The sequence below is a fragment of the Gossypium arboreum genome, chromosome 8 (assembly GCF_025698485.1).
Source record: "Gossypium arboreum isolate Shixiya-1 chromosome 8, ASM2569848v2, whole genome shotgun sequence".
NCBI lineage: Eukaryota > Viridiplantae > Streptophyta > Magnoliopsida > Malvales > Malvaceae > Gossypium > Gossypium arboreum.
Window position 1 is genome coordinate 32,209,904 of NC_069077.1, and position 19,499 is coordinate 32,229,402.

The following is a 19,499-nucleotide window of genomic DNA, read 5'->3' on the forward strand; positions in this document are numbered from 1 at the left end:
TTTCTTTTCTTTTCAAATTCGCATACGATTTCTGTCTATTTGATGCCGCTTTCAAACAATCTTGAATCACCTTAACTTTATCATCAGTTTCTTTAATCAAATCAACTCCAAAAATTTTACTTTCTTTAAGCTCTGTCCAATACAAAGGAGTTTGAAATTTTCGGCCATACAACGCCTCGTAAGGTGCCATATTTAAACTGGACTGATAATTGTTATTATAAGTGAATTCAACCAAAGGTAGATAATTTTCCCAACTACCTTGAAACTCGAGAACACAACATCTAAGCATATCTTCAAGTGTTTGAATTATTCTCTCGGATTGTCCATCGATCTGGGGGTGAAAAGTGGTACTAAAATTCAGTTTCGTTCCCAAAGCCGCTTACAAATTTTTCCAAAATCGTGACGTAAATATCAAATCTCTATCCGAAATAATCAACAATGGCACACCATGAAGTCTAATAATCACTAAAATATACAAATCGGCTAACTTATCCAGAGAATAATCTGTGCATATCGATATAAAATGGACCGATTTAGTCAATCTGTCGACTATTACCCAAATAGCGTCTTTCTTTCTCGGAGTCACTGACAACCCGGTTATGAAATCCATAGTGATCCAATCCCATTTCCACTCGTGGACCATAATAGGTTGAAGAAGACTAGAGGGTACTTGATGTTCAGCTTTAACCTATTGACAAATCGAACATCTTGTTACAAATTTTGAGATATCCCTTTTCATGACATTCCACCAATAAACTTTCTTCAAGTCATTGTACATTTTTGTACTTCCCGGATGGACTGATGTACGAATGTTATGTGCCTCATGCAAAATATTCTGGAACAACTCAGTATCCCTTAGAACACAGATTCTTCCCCTAAATCTCAAACATCCATCGAAGCCAATCTGAAAATCGGGTTCACTGGATGATTCACACTGAACTTTCCTAGCTTGAAATTTTTTATCGGATTTCTGAGCTTCACAAATCTGATGGAGAAGAGTCAGCCTAGTCCTCAATTCGGCTAAAATGGAACCATCATTACATAAGGCCATCTGTGTATTCATTGTCCTCAAAGTGAATAAATACTTCCTACTCAAAGCGTCGACAACCACGTTCGTATTTCCCAGATGATAATCAATTATAAGCTCGTAATCTTTCAACAGGTCCAACCATCATTGTTGTTTTAAATTCAAATCTTTTTGAGTCATCAAATACTTGAGGCTCTTATGATCGGTATAGACATGGCATTTTTCTCCAAACAAATAATAAGGCCAAATCTTCAAGGCAAACACTATGGCATCCAATTCCAAATCATGAGTTGGATAATTCTTCTTATGGGGCTTCAACTGTCTCGAAGCATAGGCTATAACTTTTCCTTCTTGTATAAGCGCACATCCTAATCCATTTAAGGATGCGTCACTGTAAATTACAAATTCTTTCCTTAGTTCTGGTTGTAGTAGCACTGGCGCCTCGGTCAATAGCATTTTCAACTTTTCAAAGCTTTATTGGCACTTTTCTGTCTACTCAAACTTAACATCCTTTTGTAGCAACCTCGTCACAGGAGTGGCTATTATAGAAAATCCCTTTACAAACTTTCGGTAATAACTGGCTAAGCCCAAAAAGCTCCTAACTTCAATTACATTCCTTGGAGGCTTTCATTCAACAATGGCAGATATCTTACTAGGATCAACCCGAATACCATCACTGGAAACAATGTGGCCTAAAAATCCTACTTCCTGAAGCTAAAACTCACTTTTACTAAATTTGGCATATAATTGCTTATCCCTCAAAATCTGCAAAACAATCCTCAGATGTTCGACATGTTCTGTCTCATTTCTACAGTAAATCAAAATGTCATCTATGAACACCACAACAAACTTTTCCAAGTACGGACGAAGTATTCTATTCATCAAGTCCATAAACATAGTCGGAGCATTCGTCAATCCAAAAGGCATAACAAGGAATTCTTAGTGAGCATACCTTGTTCTAAAAGCGGTCTTAGGTATGTCTGTCTCCTTAACTCACAGCTGGTAATAATCGGATCTCAAGTCTATCTTGGAAAACCATGTGGCTCCTATTAGCTGATCGAACAAATCATCAATTCTTGGTAATGGATATTTGTTCTTAATTGTTACCTTATTGAGTTGCCAGTAATAGATACACAATCTCATGGAACCATCTTTCTTCTTTACGAATAGCACAGGAGCACCCCAAGGCGAAAAACTGGGTCTTGCAAAACCTTTGTCAACCAATTCTTGTAATTGTGACTTTAATTCTTTCAACTCTGTCAGAGCCATCCTATATGGAGTGATAGAGATAGATGCAGTTCCAAGCATTATCTCGATACCAAATTCAACTTCCCTAACCGAGGTAGACTTGGCAATTCTTCCGAGAACACATCCGCAAATTCACATACAACAGGCACCGATTCAACTTTCAACTCAGACTCCTTCTTGTTCACCACATAGGCCAAATATGTTTCATATCCTTTCCTCATACATTTCTGAGCGGTCATCGAAGAAATTACGATTGGCAAGCCACTAAATTCATCTGATTCAAATCGAAGGACTTCACTATTTTCATGTCTTAATTCCATAACTTTCTGTTTACAATCTACTATAGCACCATGAAGTGTCAACCAATCCATACCCAAAATAACATCGGATTCATCAAACGGCAACAACATCAAGTCGACCGAAAAACAAAGACATCTAATCATCAAAGGGCATTTCTTGCATACTTTATCGAATAAGACATGCTTGCCTAACGGGCTAGACACTCTAGTCACAAATTCTGTAGCTCCACAGGTAAATTCATGCTAGATGCCAATTTCATACATACATAAGAATGTGTGGAGCCTGGGTCTATCAAAGCAATAACAATAGTGTCATAAAGAGAAAATGTACCAGTGATCACGTTAGGCGAAGATGCTTCTTTACGTACTCATATGGCATAGGCTTTAGCCGGAGCCCTATCCTCATATCGTACTACCATCTCTCGTGTCATGTTTTTACTGCCAGCTCCAGTACCGATGCTTTTCGGGGGTCTCACCTTTGCAGTTGAACCACTCTGTCTTGCATTCTGAAATCTCTCGCCCATCTCATGACAATCCTTAATAAAATGGTCTTGAGAACCACATCTATAACACGTCCCATCATTCCTCCTGCATGAGCCCAGATGACGTCTTCTGCAGTATTCGCATTTAGGTCGACGAGGTTTAGCATCTCCTACACTAGCTACAGATGTAGCCTGAGTCCAAAAACCCGAACTTAGCTTTTTACGATTTCTATGGAACGTCCTGTCGATGCATAAGAACAAGAATACACATCTTTAGATTTATTAGACTGAGTCAGGGCCGATCTGCTCATCATTCTCTTTCACGTATCTCTAGCTTTCAAATCGACTTTCTTCTTCTCCTTTGTCAATTCTTTAGCCTTACAAGCCCGCTCAACGATCACAACAAACTCTTTTAACTCAAGGATGCCTACTAACAACTGGATATCTTCATTAAGTCCGTCCTCAAACCTCCTACACATCTTAGCCTCAGTGGGCACACACTCTCGGGCATACTTCCTAAGTCGGACGAACTCTCAGTCGTATTCGGTAACCGACATGCAACCTTGCTTAATTTAAAGAATTCCTTACGTTTCTGGTTAATAAACCTCTCGCTAATATACTTATTTTGGAATTCCTCCTAAAATAAGTCTCAAGTAACTACCTCTTTAGGCACAACCGAAATCAAAGTCTTCTACCAATGATAGGCATCATCCCTCAACAAAGAAATAGCACACTTCAAACATTCTTTAGGTGTACAAGATAGTTCCTCGAACACCCGAATAGAATTCTCAAGCCAAAACTCAGCTCTCTCAGCATCATCCTCAGTGTTAGCTCTAAACTCCTCTGCTCATTGCTTCCGAATCTTATCCACATGAGTTTTCAAAAATCTCGTAAAATCTATACCTCGGGGCATCACGGGTACAGGCTGAGGGTTCGGAGGGGGTAGAGAAGGTTGCGTCTGAGTGACTGGGTTCGCACGGACGAACTTAGTATACCAATCATTCATCATTTGGAAGAAGGCCTCTCTAGCCTCCCCCTCTTGGCTCACAATTATGTGTCTACTCTCTTCAGGCACCGTCTCTTGAGCAGGGGTTGGTGCATTGCTTTCTACGTCACCTGCTATAGCTCGGTTGGGATCCATTACTATATGAAAAACACAGTTCATTATCGTCAAGAGTCGTCATACTATCACAATTTACGCATGGCATGTATAGCTAGACTCAGACACATGCTACGTAGTTTAAGAATTGACTAAACCGTAGCTCTGATACCACTAAGTGTAACACCCCTTACCCATATCTGAGATCGGGATAGGGTACGAGGCATTACTAGACTTAAACAGAAACAGACTCGTAAAATCGGGCTATAAAATTCATCTAATCTAAAACCCTTCAAAACAAGTTAAAATGTCCCTATTATGGACCTACGAGGCCCAAAACATACCTTATTGGTGGTCTCAGACTAAAACGAGAACCTACAGAGATTCTAAGAAAATTTCTAGGTTAAAGCCTCACACGCCCGTGTGGAGGCGTTGCACACGCCCGTCTGCTTGAGGACACACCCATGTCCCACAACCGTATTGAATTTTTGGATTTATTATCTATTTTGAACCTACAGGGGTTTTGACACGATCGAGCACACGCCCGTGTCCTTGGCCTATGTCCCTCACATGGCCTGGCACACGCCCGTGTGGTAGCCCATGTGATTTTAGCAAGCATTCTATTTATGACGTCATCATACAAATTTGAGGCACACGGCCAAGCACACACCCATGGCCAGGGGCCGTGTCCTTCACACGGTTGAGACACACGGCCCTGTCTCTACCCATGTGTTTACAACCATGCATGTTAACCTAATATTCAAGTTGCAGGGGACACACGACCAAATGACACGCCCATGGGGATTACCGTGTTTCACACATGCCCGTGTGTCTACCCGTAAGGACCATTTGGAGGCTACTCTCCAAGCCATTGGTCACCCTTAAACAATCATACACTTCCATATGTTCAATGGCATATCCCATGATATATTTGGACACTTAAACATGCAACATTATAGCATCACTATGACTCCTTTTACAAATTAGACCATTAGTATACACACAAACTTATCTTTTAGTCATTCCACACCAATTTCATGGTTTACCATACTCCTTATTATCATTCCATTATGAGTGCTAAATCATGCAGCCTGTAACACCCCTTACCCATACCTGAGGCCGGGATAAGGTACGAGGCATTACTGGACAAATATACAAACATTAAACTAAAATACGGGCCATAAAATTTCATTCATATTTCAAAACATTCATTCACTTACACATTGTCCCTTATTTGAGTCTACGGAGCCCAAAACATACTTTAGAAAGGGTTTGGAACTAAACTGAGAATTTACGAAAATCTTGGAAATTTCATGCTTTAAGGCTCGACACACCTGTGTCCCAAAGTTGTGTTCCATACACGGCTGAGACACATGGTCGTGTCTCTGCCTGTGTAGAATATATCTAGGCTATTTTCCAAGCTTTGGTCAACCTTAATCTCTTACACACTTATACATTTATACCAAGATTATCATCTTACCAAATATCTCCAGCTTAATCATCAAGCATTCATATTTAAAGGTAGATTACATCTTTATAAAATACCACAATTCAGATACGCAGAATAACATGTTTGCCTGAAACATTTCAATTCAACTCCATACCCAACAAGCATTACATTGAGACTAGTTATATATATATATATATATATATATATATATATATACATGTCATGATACATATCATTCTCTTTCTGTTTTTTATAAACACATATCATTTATTTCATTATATCAATATTTCATATACCATAGTTTCCATGTATTCCACATATATTTATTTTCCTCCTCCTCTCCATTCCACATCCTTAATGTATATAGCATTCTTGTAAGTACGATTTCACAATTTACTAATAAATGCTCACATCAAACTGTCCACATGAGTCATAGTCACTTACTTATTTATAATTAGAGCTACAGAGCTCCAAATTAAGATCCGTAAATTTCCATTGAAACTAGACTCACATATCTTTCGACCATAAAATTTTCATAATTTTTGGTTTAGCCAGTTAGTACATTTTGTTCATTAAATTTTCCCCTATTTCACTTTCTGACAGTTCTGACCTCTCTTCACTAAAAATTAATTATCTCATAGTACAGAACTCAGATAATGTTTTTGTTGATTTATCTTGAAAATAGACTCATTAAGGATTTTAAAATTATAATTTTGAGTCTTTAATTATTTTTCTCCAAATTTTTGTGATTTTCCAAAGTCAGAACAGGGGATCACGTAATCATTCTGAACCAGTATCACAAAAACATAAATATCTCAAAATATAGAACTCCTTTGCTTGCTCTGTTTCTTTTATATGAAAATATTCTTTTATATGAAAATATACTCATTAATCTTTAAAATGATATCTCATTCATTCTCTGATTCAATTTCTAATATTTTTGGTGATTTTTCAAATTCACGCCATCACATCGTCCAAAAAACAGCTTTTATTGCTAATTCACTCTTTCACACTTTCTTTGTATTAACCTCATTTTAACATACATATCACAAATCATTTTCATCACATTTCATACATCACAAGTATAGGCCCATGATCACAAGGCCACCATAAAATCATTCTCACGTATAACTTACTTGTTTATAACATTACCACATCTCGGTCACTTAATGTACACATCATTCACATAACCAAGTTCCTGCACTTATTCATCACAAAACTCACAAAGCAATACATAGAGAGTCTCCCGTTGAACACTTCAGATCAATCCTCGATACTTGGTGGTTTCAGCACATAGCTCCACCCATCATATAGTTCGGCTCTCTTGTTTTTTATTTTTGATTTTTCTCTCATTCTAGGTTCAAATCTCATTTTCCGGGATCTAAAACATCATATTTTACTTATTTAATTAATTTACTATTCAAAACAGTCCTTAACTCAAACTTTGGAATAATTACAATTTTGCCCCTAAACTTTTACATATTTACACTTTTTCCCCTAGTCTCGGGAATTAAACTTCATCCCTTATTCTTATGTTTTATGACATGCTGATCACTTTTCCCTTCTATGGCAACATCAAATTCTCACTCTAACATATACTTATGACTATTAGGAATTTTTACCGATTAAGCCCTTTTACTCATTTTCACTCAAAACCGAGTAGCACAAGTTGTCTAACATAATTTGAAACCTCATATTCTATTATAAAACACCAAAATAAACACATTTCACCTATGGGTATTTTTCAAAATATGAACCCTAGCTTAAATTATTGCTAGAATAAGCTTAATCAAATTACCGGGATTCCAAAAACGTAAAGAACTTGAAAAACGGGGTTAGAACGGACTTACTATTGAGCTTGGAAAGCTTGAAAACCCTAGCCATGGCTTCCCCCATGCTAATTTCAGCCTCCATGAAAAAGATGAGTCAATTTTGGCTTTATTTTCCCTTTTTATTTCTTTTAATTACCAAATGACCAAAATGCCCTTCCTTAATAAACTTTCAAAAATTCTATCCATGTCCAATATTTGTCCATAACTTAGAAATTGGTCAAATTGCTATTTAAGACCTCCAAATTAATACTTCAAAGCAATTTCATACTAGAAACTTCTAGAATACAAGTTTTGTAACTTATTCAATTTAGTCCCTAACTTCAAATTGAGCACTTTATGCATAGAATTTCTTTACGAAATTTTCACACAATCATGCAATCATATCATAGACCTAAAAATAAGCATAAAATAATTATTTCTATCTCATATTTTTTGGTCCCGAAACCTCTGTTCCAACTAGACCCAATTTTGGGCTATTACACAGCCACATACTAGCAATTGAATAGTCATCCATCAAACTATGACATACACATCTTAGTATGCATGTAAAGATAAACTTAGGGATACATCCCAATCATTAATATGGACCAAATCACATGGCCACATACAAAATAATCAATGCCCAAAAGAGCCATTATACTTGGCTACTTCAACATGATACATATACACAAAATAGACAAGTTTCCTATACATGCCATGGCCAAAATTATTAACACTTTTTATACCCAAATTTCTTGAAGATAGTGTGATCTGAGCTCCGACGTCCCCCGATCCTTAGAGCTAGCTTGATGTATCTACAGAGAACGGAAAAGAGAGGAGGGTAAGCTATAAAGCTTAGTAAGTACACTAACAAATAATTTACATTTTGCAACTATTGAATATCTAAGCATAATTGCTTATCCATTATGATACTTTTCATTATGTCATACATATACTTACTTTCCCTATTCATATGCGCATGCTTATCCAAATACATATCTTTTCATATACTAAGTCTTCATAGGGTTTTAGTACCTGTTCCATCCTGCACACACATGGCCTACTTAAATTTTTCTTTCAAAATTCATATTATGTTACCCGTTGAACACTTGGAATATGATTCGGACACATGGAAGGAATGCGCCGAAGTGCCTGAACGTAGCCTTAGCTACATGACGAAAAGTGCATTAAAGTGCCTCATATCACAGAATCACATGCCGCTCTCAACGGGGCTACTCAAAGAGCTAAAAGAGTATCCGAATACAACTCAAGATACCCAGCACCTAGACCCTAGCATGTATCACATATTAAATGAGCTCATAACACACATGACTATCCTAGTGACATGTCACTTGTATCCTCAACTATTCCTAAGGTTCAAATGGGATTTTAGACTTCGAGACCTTTACCGAATGTACTCGCATAATGATTTCTTTCACATGGCCAACGTCTCATAATCATATAGCAAAGTATCAAAACATGTTATATTGTCAACATAGCCAAATAAGCATATTAAGCATACATATATCAATAAATCATTTAATAACAATAATTAATGTATTTATTTACATATGTACTTACCTCGGTACAAAATATTAGAAATCGAGCCTGAACCTCGTAAACCTTACTATTTCCCCTATCAAGGCTCGTATCTCGATTCTCTTGATCTATAATACCAAGTTTAGCTCGTTTAATACATGCATTACTCAATATGACCCCAAAATTCATACTTGGGTAAAATTACTATTTTACCCCTATACTTTCCTATATTTGCAATTTAGTCCCTAGGCTCGGATAATGCAATGTATGGGATTTCTTGGTTACCCAAGCTTAACCAAACATTTTTCATGTTCATAACAGCCCATATTTTTCCTTCATTTCATATTTTTCTACCCTTTTCTATAACTTTTACAAAACAGTCCCTAAAGCACTTTTCATGAAAAACTACTTAGTAAAAGTTGTTTACCATCCTTTAAACTCTTATATCCCTCCATAAATCATCAAAACATAAGCTTCTCATGCATGGGTGATTTTCTATACATGAACCGTAACATGAAATATGGGTAGAAATAGAGAGAGCAAGTTACCGGGATTTCAAAAATACGAAGAACATTAAAAACGAGACTTGGGAGCACTTACTATTGAGCTTGGAAAGCTTGAAAGCCCTAGCTATGGAGAACCCTAATTTTTGAAAGCAACATGGAGAAAATGAGCTGATTTTTGGCTTATTTTCCCATTTTATTTCATTTATAAACCAAATAACCAAAATGCCCTTAAAGCCTAAATTTTTCCATACAAGCCCATTTTTGTCCAAAAACTTAGAAATTGGGAAAATTGCTCTTTAGGACCTTCTAATCAATAATCCAAAGCAATTTCATACAAATTGCTTCTAGAACACAAATTTTTCAACTTATTCAAGTTAATCCTTAACTCCCAATTGGACACCTTATACTTAGAATTTCCTCATGAAACATTAACACATGTATATATTCATATTCTAAACCTCTTAACAATCATAAAATAAATATTTTAGCTTCACATTTGTGGTCTCAAAACCACTATTTTGACTAAGCTCTATTTTAGGATGTTACAACACGGGCTGAGGACACGGGCTTGTCCTATGCTACACGGGCATGTGTAATCACACGGCCTACCCACACGGGCATGTGACTCCTATAGTAGAAAAATTTTTCTAAGTTGCCCTAAAGTTTTCTAAAGTCCTCGGTTAATCTCGAATCACCTTTAATGTGTGTTTTGGGCCTCGTGGGCCCTTATAAGGGACAATTTGCATGAAATTGAAAAGTTTTAAATTTGAACGAATTTTTATGGCCAATTTTGTATGAATGTTAATGTTTTATCCTGGTAATGCCTGGAACCCTGTTCCAGCGCCGGATACGGGTAAGGGGTGTTGCATTTAGTGGTATCAAAGCCATAGTTTAGTCAATTCTTGGACTAACATTGCATGTGTATGAGTCTAGCTATACATGCCATACATATATTATGATTGTGTGATGACTCCCAACGATTTTAAAATGTGTTTTCATATAGTCAATGGATCTCGATAGAGTAGTGGCAGATGATGTAGAAAAGTAACACTCCTGCTCCCGCTGAAGGGGCAGTGCCAGCTGAGAGTAGACTCGAAACTATTAGTAGAGGAGAAGGAGGCAGCAAAGCCTTTCTCCATATGATGGATGCCTGGCATACAGAGTTTGTTAGAACGAACCCGAATGCTCAACCCCCTCCACCGCCATTAATTCCTCAACCTATCCCTTAGCACCTCAAGGTATGGACTTTGTGAGACTGAATAGACCTTCAGTGAATAAGATTAGGAAATAAGGAGCTGAAGAGTTCCGGGCTAGTAAAGATGGTGACCTTGAGAGGGTAGAGTTCTAGCTCGAGAATACCCTTAGGGTGTTTGATGAGTTATCATGCACTCTTGAGGAATACATGAAGTGTGCTGTGTCCCTCCTGAGAGACTCGGCCTACCAGTAGTGGAACACTCTTGTGTCAGTGGTACCAAAGGACAGAGTTAATTGGGAGTTGTTCCAAGAAGAATTCCGTAAGAAGTACATTAGCCAAAGATTTATTGATCAGAAAAGGAAGGAATTTTTCAAGTTAAAGTAGGGCCGAATGACGGTAACGAAATATGAGTGTGAATTCGTGAGACTGATCAAATACATTTGAGAATCTGTATCAACTGAGCCCATCATGTGCAAAAGATTGAAGATGGATTAAACGAAGTCATCTGATTATTGGTGGGAGTACTTGAACTAAGAGAATTTGTTGTGCTCATGGAGAGAGCTTGTAAAGCCGAGAAATTGACTAAAGAGAAGAGAAGAACAGAATTAGAGTTTCGAGATTCGAAGAAGAGTCAGATGGGTAAATCATTTTAGTTCTCAACTAAGAAACCGAAAGAGTTTAATACTTGATCGATTGTTTCAGCCTGGTTTTCAACTAGGATCCATGGGAAACAGTATTCGAGTCACAAGGCTCAGAAAACTTCGATAGCGAGTGTGGGTAACGCTTGACCTAATAGACCTGAGTGCCAACATTGTGGTGGACGTCACCCCGGTGAATGCTGGATGAATAATCAGGCATGTTTTAAGTGCGATTCACATAATCACTTTATCAAGGATTGTCCTGAGACTATTAAAAAGGAAAAATTTTAGAGTGCAAGATCGGGCAATGCTACTTCTAGAGGAAGACCACAGAAGAATCTGAGAAATGGAGCAAGTAACAAGGGTGCACCTAGAGAACCAACTGGGAGACTCGAGGGTAGAGCACCTGCGAGGACTTACGCCATTCGCACTCGCAAAGAGGCTTCATCCCCTAATGTGATTATGGGTACTTTTTTTCTCTCTATGATACTTCTGTTGTTGCTTTGATTGATCTGGGATCTACCCATTCATATGTATGTGTGAAACCGATGTCTAGTATAAATATGCTCGTCGAGTTTACAGAATTCATGATAAAAGTGTCAAACCCTCTAGGCAAGCATATGATAGTTGACCAAGTATGTAAGAATTTCCCTTTAATGATTAGAGGTCATTGTTTTCTGACTAATCTCATGCTTTTGCCATTTGATGAATTTGATATAATACTTGGTATGGATTGGTTGACCATGCATGATGTGGTGGTAGATTGTGGAAAGAAAATCATTAAATTGAAATGTGAAAGTGGTAATATCTTTCGGGATGAATCAGATGAACCAAATAACTTGCCTATAGTAATTTATTCTATGACTGCTTAGAGATATATGAGAAAAGGTTATGAAGCGTATCTTGCCTTTTTGTTCAATATGAAGGAGTCTGAGTTGAAAATTGAGCCAGTTCGGTGGTATGTGAATATTCAGATGTGTTCCCAGAAGAGTTACCCGGATTGCCTCCAATTAGGGAAGTTGAGTTTGGCATCGAATTAGTTCCGGGCACTGCACATATTTCAATCACTCTATATAGGATGGCTCTGACGGAGTTGAAGGAGTTGAAAGTGCAGTTTCAAGAGTTGACAGACAAAGGTTTCGCAAGACCCAGTTATTCTCTGTGGGGCACACCTGTGCTATTTATGAAAAAGAAATATGGTTCGATGGGATTGTGCATTGACTACAGATAGCTCAATAAGGTAACCATAAAGAAAAAGTACCCCTTACCAAGAATTGATGTCTTGTTTGACCTGTGACAGCCTTAAAGCGACCCTAGTCGGGAAGTGGTTTCGGGACCGCTAAACCGAGGCACCAAAATATTTGAATGTGATAATTATTGTTTAGAATATGTAAATATGAATGTGCGAAAATTTCAAGCTTCGATTTAGTCGATTGCATGCGAATTCAGTTAATAGGACTTATGTGTGATACTTTCGAAATGTGATAGGTAAATCTATAAGGACCTATTAGTGCATGTAATTAAAGGGGTGGACTTGCATGTCAATTTCCCCCTTTTTAATAGCTAGTGGCCGGCCATGACAAGGAATGATGGGCAAAACATGTCATAAAACATGTTGTGACAATGGTGTATGGGTAATAAAATAAGAAGTATGGGTGATAAACAAATGAAAAAAAAGAAGAGAATAGTGTGGTATCCCCCCCTTTTGCCGTATGTTGAAGAAAAGAAAAGAAAAAAATTTGTTCATCCTTTCCATTTTTCTTTGGCCGAAAATTCTAAGGAGGAAGGAAGAAATTTTTGTTCTATGTTTGGTGTAGAAGAGGATTAGGAGAAGGTTTGGCCATACTTGTATCAAGATTAAGGTATGTTTGATGTTGTGCCATGAGATTCATGCATGTTTCTAGTTGCTAGCTTGAGTTCTAATTAGCCCATGGTTCAAATCTTTGCTATGACATGGGGATGATATTCGGCCAAGGTGAATTTTGTGTTAAAGCCATTGCATGCTAAATGTGAAGCTTGTTAATGATGCATATGATGATGGATTGACTACTCTTGAATTTTCTTTTTTAGCATTCTTGAGTAAGACATTAAGTTCTTTGTTTAACCATGGCCAAAAATTGAAAGGGGATGGTGTTGTGATGTATTCGGCCATGGTATGTTCATAAGTATGATTTATGCTTATTGCATGATAGGTAAGATTTGTGTTTATGTTTGGTCATAATCAACTTAGTGATTCGGCCCTTGCACATATATATATATATATATATGTTTGTACATGATGTATTGGCATGACATATACTATCTCAAGGTATATATTTTCATATGATGATGTTTCGGTTATGAAATAGATGATTGATGCGGATTGAGTTACAATACGTAATGCGTTAGTTAGCAAAATGTATGCCATTTATGTGTGATATTAAGTATATTATTGGCCTCTATGGACATGCATATTCGGCCACATGAGGGGATTGGTGTGCATGCATTCGATTAGAGGCAAGCATGTTGATGTCTATTCTTGGCTTAGATAATCGGCTACCTTGTTATGAGTTAGGGCCGAATGTGAGTTTGGTTGTGGTTGAATATTACACGCTTGGTAGAGTGGTGGATGAAAGTGCCGAATGTGTGTATAGTTAGAGGAAATTGACTAAAGTGCTTAGTTATTTGATGTTGGATTATTGATATGTGTATTCGGCCATAAGCTAGCAAAATGAGACTTTAATAAGTTGAATTTGTTTGAATTAGCTCAAGATCCTAAAGGAGAGGCGTCCAACAAGGGGAAAACGAAGGTCATCGAGTAGCCGACTTGGAATTTATTTTACCCAACACAAAGTAAGTCATTAAGCATATGATTGATGTCGATTTGAATGAGCATGATATTTATGCAATTATGTTAAATAAAACGAAATGTATATGTATGAAATGATGACATTGTTGAATGTAAAAAAAAGTAGTGAATGTGTAGAGTGTTTGGTTTCGGCACTAAGTGTGCGGGCATTGAGTGTGTATGGTGACGAGATTGGCACTAAGTGTGCGAGCTTAAATTATATGGCACTAAGTGTGCGAGCTTAAATTATATGGCACTAAGTGTGCGAGCTTAAATCACATGGCACTAAGTGTGCATGATCGATTATTAAGCACTATGTGTGCAAACTTAATACATATCTTCAATTGATTATTTATATGGAGGGTGTGACTTTATCGGGTTGATCATGGACAGCGGGAAGAGTAAGTACCTTGAGCTCATGGCGAATAGGCGCTATGTTCATGCTCGGGGTTGAGTTGGTAAATTTTAAATCAATGTGATGATTGTAATTGCATGATTGTGGTGAAAATGAGTTGATGTATGGAAATGCCTCAATTACCCTATTGAATAGTATATGAAATGTCATTGGGTGAATTGGTATGAGATTGAACCGAAAGGTTCAAGGGACTATGGTATAGCTCGGTATTGTTGGAGAACTTAGTTTCATTTTATGATAATTTTGTTAATGGATGGTTGTGAAATGCTCATGACTTACTGAGTTATATACTCACTCGTTGTTTGCTTGTCACCTATTTTAGGTCTCTTGGACTCATCTCTTTTTGTGTGCTCGGAACCGTCATCAAAGTCATCACACTGGCAAGCAATGTTTTGGTATTGTCTTCTTAGTCGATCTAGGAGAACATTTGGCATGTATAGACTCTTTTGTTTTGTTGAATCTTGGGTTGTAAACTTTAAGCCATGCGAATATGGCCTACGTGGTCGGTTGAGTATGATTTTAAAACTTACAGTCGCGAGTCTTAGAAGTCTCAATTTTGATAAGGCGGTCATAATTTGTGTTATGTATGATGGATTGTTATTTAGGTCATGGAAGAATTATGAAATAGGCTTTGTTTGCTTTTATAACAGATGCTGACAGCAGCAGTGATGTGAGATTGAAAAATCACTAAAACTAGTAGAAGTGGAATTAAATAGTGAATAAATTATTTAATCGAACCTTGATGAATCTATTTTCATATGAAAGTAACGAAGCGATCATACGAACAGTATGTTAAGAGATATTAAATTTCTCGTGAGACAGGGCCAGAACGGTTTCTGGATCCCCTGTTCCGACTTTGAAAATTCATTGTAAATTAACCAGAGAGAATTAGAAGTTATGCCCTATATGTACAGATTTATTTGTGAGTCTACTTTCTTTAGAAACAAACAGCATAAGTGTTGGAGCCCTGTACAGGAAGATATCCAAGTCGCAACGCGCAAAGATCAGTGTAGTCAAACCCTGGAATAGGGGAGACTTTAACTAATAAACTGTACTAATTGGATCAACCAAAAATTCTAGAAAAAAATTTGTAGATGGCATTATGAGTTTAGTTTCGGGGAAAATTTACGGAATTGGTTTATGAGTTGCGGAACTCAAGATATGATTTTTAAAGAGACTACGATACAATCAGTCAGCTTGACTAGATCAGCAAAAAAAAATAGGGGAAATAAATGAAGCAAGCTCGGTAACACCTCGGGTTCGATTTCCGGTAACTGTTACGGGGTCGGGGTGTTACATGACCAATTGAAGGGGGCCACAGTATTTTTGAAGATAGACTTTATGTCTGGTTACTCCTAATTGAGAATCAAAGATTAAAACGTACCAAAGAATGCATTTCGGACAAGGTATGGTCACTACGAATTTTTGGTTGTCTTTTGGTTTAACAAATGTTCCCACTGTATTTATGTATTTAATGAATCGTATTTTCTGACCATACTTGGATAAATTTGTGGTTGTTTTTATTGATGATATCCTGATTTATTCTCGTGATGAGACTGAGCATACTGAACATTTGAGAACGGTTCTGCAAACCTTGAGAGACAAACAATTGTATGCTAAGTTTAGTAAGAGTGAGTTTTGGCTTCAAGAAGTTAGATTCTTGGGACACATTGTCTCGAGTGATGGCATCTGAGTCGATCCGAGTAAGGTTTTGGCTATTGTTGAATGGAAACTATCGCGGAATGTGTCAGAGGTTAGAAGCTTTCTAGGCTTAGCCGGTTATTATAGATGGTTTGTTAAAAGATTTTCCATGATTGCGACTCTGATGACGAGACTGTTACAGAAGGATGTTAAGTTCGAAGGGACAAAAAAATGACAACAAAGTTTTAAGAAGCTAAAGGCATTGTTGACTGAGGCCCCAATTTTAGTACAGCCTGAGCCAGGAAAAGAATTTGTGGTTTATAGTGATGTATCCTTGAATGGATTAGGTTGTTTGCTTATGCAAGAAGGTAAGGTGATAGCTTATGCCTTGAGGCAGTTGAAACCGCATGAGAAGAATTATCCAACACACAATTTGGAGTTGGCTGCCATTGTGTTTGCGTTAAAGATTTGGAGACATCATTTATATGGTGAGAAATGTCAAGTGTATACTGACAATAAAAGTCTGAAGTATTTGATGACTCAAAAGGACTTGAACCTACAGCAACAGAGATGGCTGGAGTTGATAAAAGACTATGAGCTAGTGATTGATTATCACCTAGGAAAGGCGAATGTGGTCGTTGATGCCTTGAGTAGGAAATCCTTGTTCGCGTTGAGGGCTATGAACACTCAGTTGGCCTTAGCAGATGATGGTTTTATTCTAGTCGAGTTGAGAGCTAGACCAATGTTTCTTCAAGAGATTTATAAAGCTCAACAAAGTGACGGTGAATTGCAAGCCAAAAGTGTCCAATGTGAATCGAATATAGAATCAGATTTTTGAATTAGTTCTGATGGTTGCTTAATGTTTCAAGATATTATTTTTATTCCTAAGAAAAATGATTTGATTCAGAAGATTTTGCTTGAGGCCCATAGTAGTCGTTTGTCTATGTATTCGGGTAGTACGAATATGTACAACGATTTGAAGAAATTTTATTGGCGGCAAAGTATGAAAAGAGATTTTTCCAAGTTCATTTCGAGATGCCTGATTTGTCAACAAGTGAAAGCGGAACACCAAGTACCTTCAGGCTTACTTCATCCTGTGATGGTTTCCGAGTGGAAATGAGACCGTATTACTATGGATTTCGTGATGCGTTTGCCTTTGACACCAAGGAAGAAAGATGTCGTATGGGTTGTGGTTGACAGATTGACCAAATTGGCTCATTTTATACCGGTACATGTTGATTATTCACCTGATAAGTTAGCCGAATTGTATATTTCTGAGATTGTGAGACTTCATGGAGTACCTTTATCAATTATTTCAGATAGAGATCCGATGTTTACCTTGCAGTTTTGGAAGAAGTTACAAGAAGCTTTGGGTACAAAACTAAATTTTAGTACCACTTTTCACCCACAGATTGATGGATAATCTGAGAGAGTAATTCAGACACTTGAAGATATGCTCAGATGTTGTGTTCTTAAGTTCCAAGGTTGTTGGGAAAAGTACTTACCTTTGGTTGAATTTGCTTACAACAATAATTATCAGTCGAGCGTGAAGATGGTGCCTTATGAGGCATTGAATGGACGTAAATGTTGTACACCATTGTATTGGACTGAGCTTAAGGAGAATAAGATTCATGGAATTGATTTAGTTAAGGAAACCGAAGAAAAGGTGAAAGTAATTCGTGATTGTTTAAAAGCGGCATCGGATAGACAAAAGTTGTACGCAGATTTGAAAAGAAAGGAAATTGAGTATCAGGTCGGTGATACTTGAAAGTGTCTCCATGGAAAAAGGTGTTGAGATTCAGTAGAAAAGGCAAGTTGAGTCCTCGTTATATAGGACCGTATGAGATTATCGAAAGGATAGGGCCTGTGGCTTATCGATTGGCTTTACTGTGACACCCCGAATGTGACCCTAGTCGGAGAGTGGTTTCGGGACCACGAAACCGAGTCACAAGAATAATTAAGTGTTATATTCCGTACTTATTGTATGTGGAATTGGTATGCGTAAATATTTCGTGTCTCGATTTTCATTAATTAGGTGCTAAATTATAAGAAAGGACTTAGTAGTGAACTTTGAAAGTACGATAGGGAAATAGGTGATGACTAATTAAAGCATGCATGCAAAATAATGGACTTGCATGTCAAATTCCCCTTTCTACAAGTAATGGCCGCCATGACAAAGAATATGGGTCAAACATGTCATGAAACATGTTTTGTTGGGCATTAGGGAGAAATAGTAAACAAATAAGCATGGGTAAGAAAAGAATGAAAAAAAATGTGTGTGAGAGAGTGGCATACCCCATTGCCGTGAGTTGTAGAGAAGGAAAGAAAAAATTTTGTTCATCCTTTCTTTGAGCCAAAACTAAGGAAGAAGGAGGATTTTTGCTTCATGCTTGGTTTGGAAGAGATCTAGAAGGAGATTTGGCTAAGTTTGCATCAAGATTAAGGTATGTATGAGGTTGTGTTGGGAGTTTCATGCATGTTTTGGTTGCTAACTTGATGTGCATGTTAGCCATGGCTCAAATCTTTGGTATGCCATGGAAATGGTATTTGGCCAAAGTTGTTATAGTGATAAAGCCATTGCATGCTAAGTGTGAAGCTTGATGATGATGCATGCAATGATGGATTTTCTACTCATGAGTAAGATTTTGAGTTTTCTTTGTTTTATCATGATTAAAGTTGAAAAGGAGCATGATTGTCATACTTGGCCATGATGCATTCTTGAGCATGATTCATGCTTCTTGCATGTTAGTTAAAAGTTTGTGTTTTGGATGGCTATGGACACCTTGAAAATTCGGCCATGCTCATATATGCATATATATGATTGCACATTATGTTTGGTTATGAACTAAGTGATGAATATATTGATTTAAAGAAGAAAATGTGGAAGAATGCTTGTGAAATTGCAAGCACAATTCGCCTAGCACACATATAAGTGCTTGATGCTATATTATAAGTTTTGGGCCACAATGTGCAAAGCATAAATTAGTAGATTGCATGCTGTTTTTGTGAGGTATTAAGTGCAAAATTGACCTCAACATGTACATGAATATTCGCCTTGGGTAGCCTATTGAAGGCCTTAGCATTTCCTTGATGCTCAAATAAATTGTATTGAATTGCTTGATGTAGTATAAAATGTGCATGACCATTGTGTATTCAAGCTAAAGAGTGGCCATATGACCATTTAAAATCCTTGTCATATTCGCCATAAGCAAGCACAATGAGGTTTTAATAAATTGAATTTGTTTGAATTAGCTCAAGAGCTAAGAGGGCCACAATTGGACAAGGGAAGGAAAAGGTGATCGAATAGCCGAAAAAGCCGCTC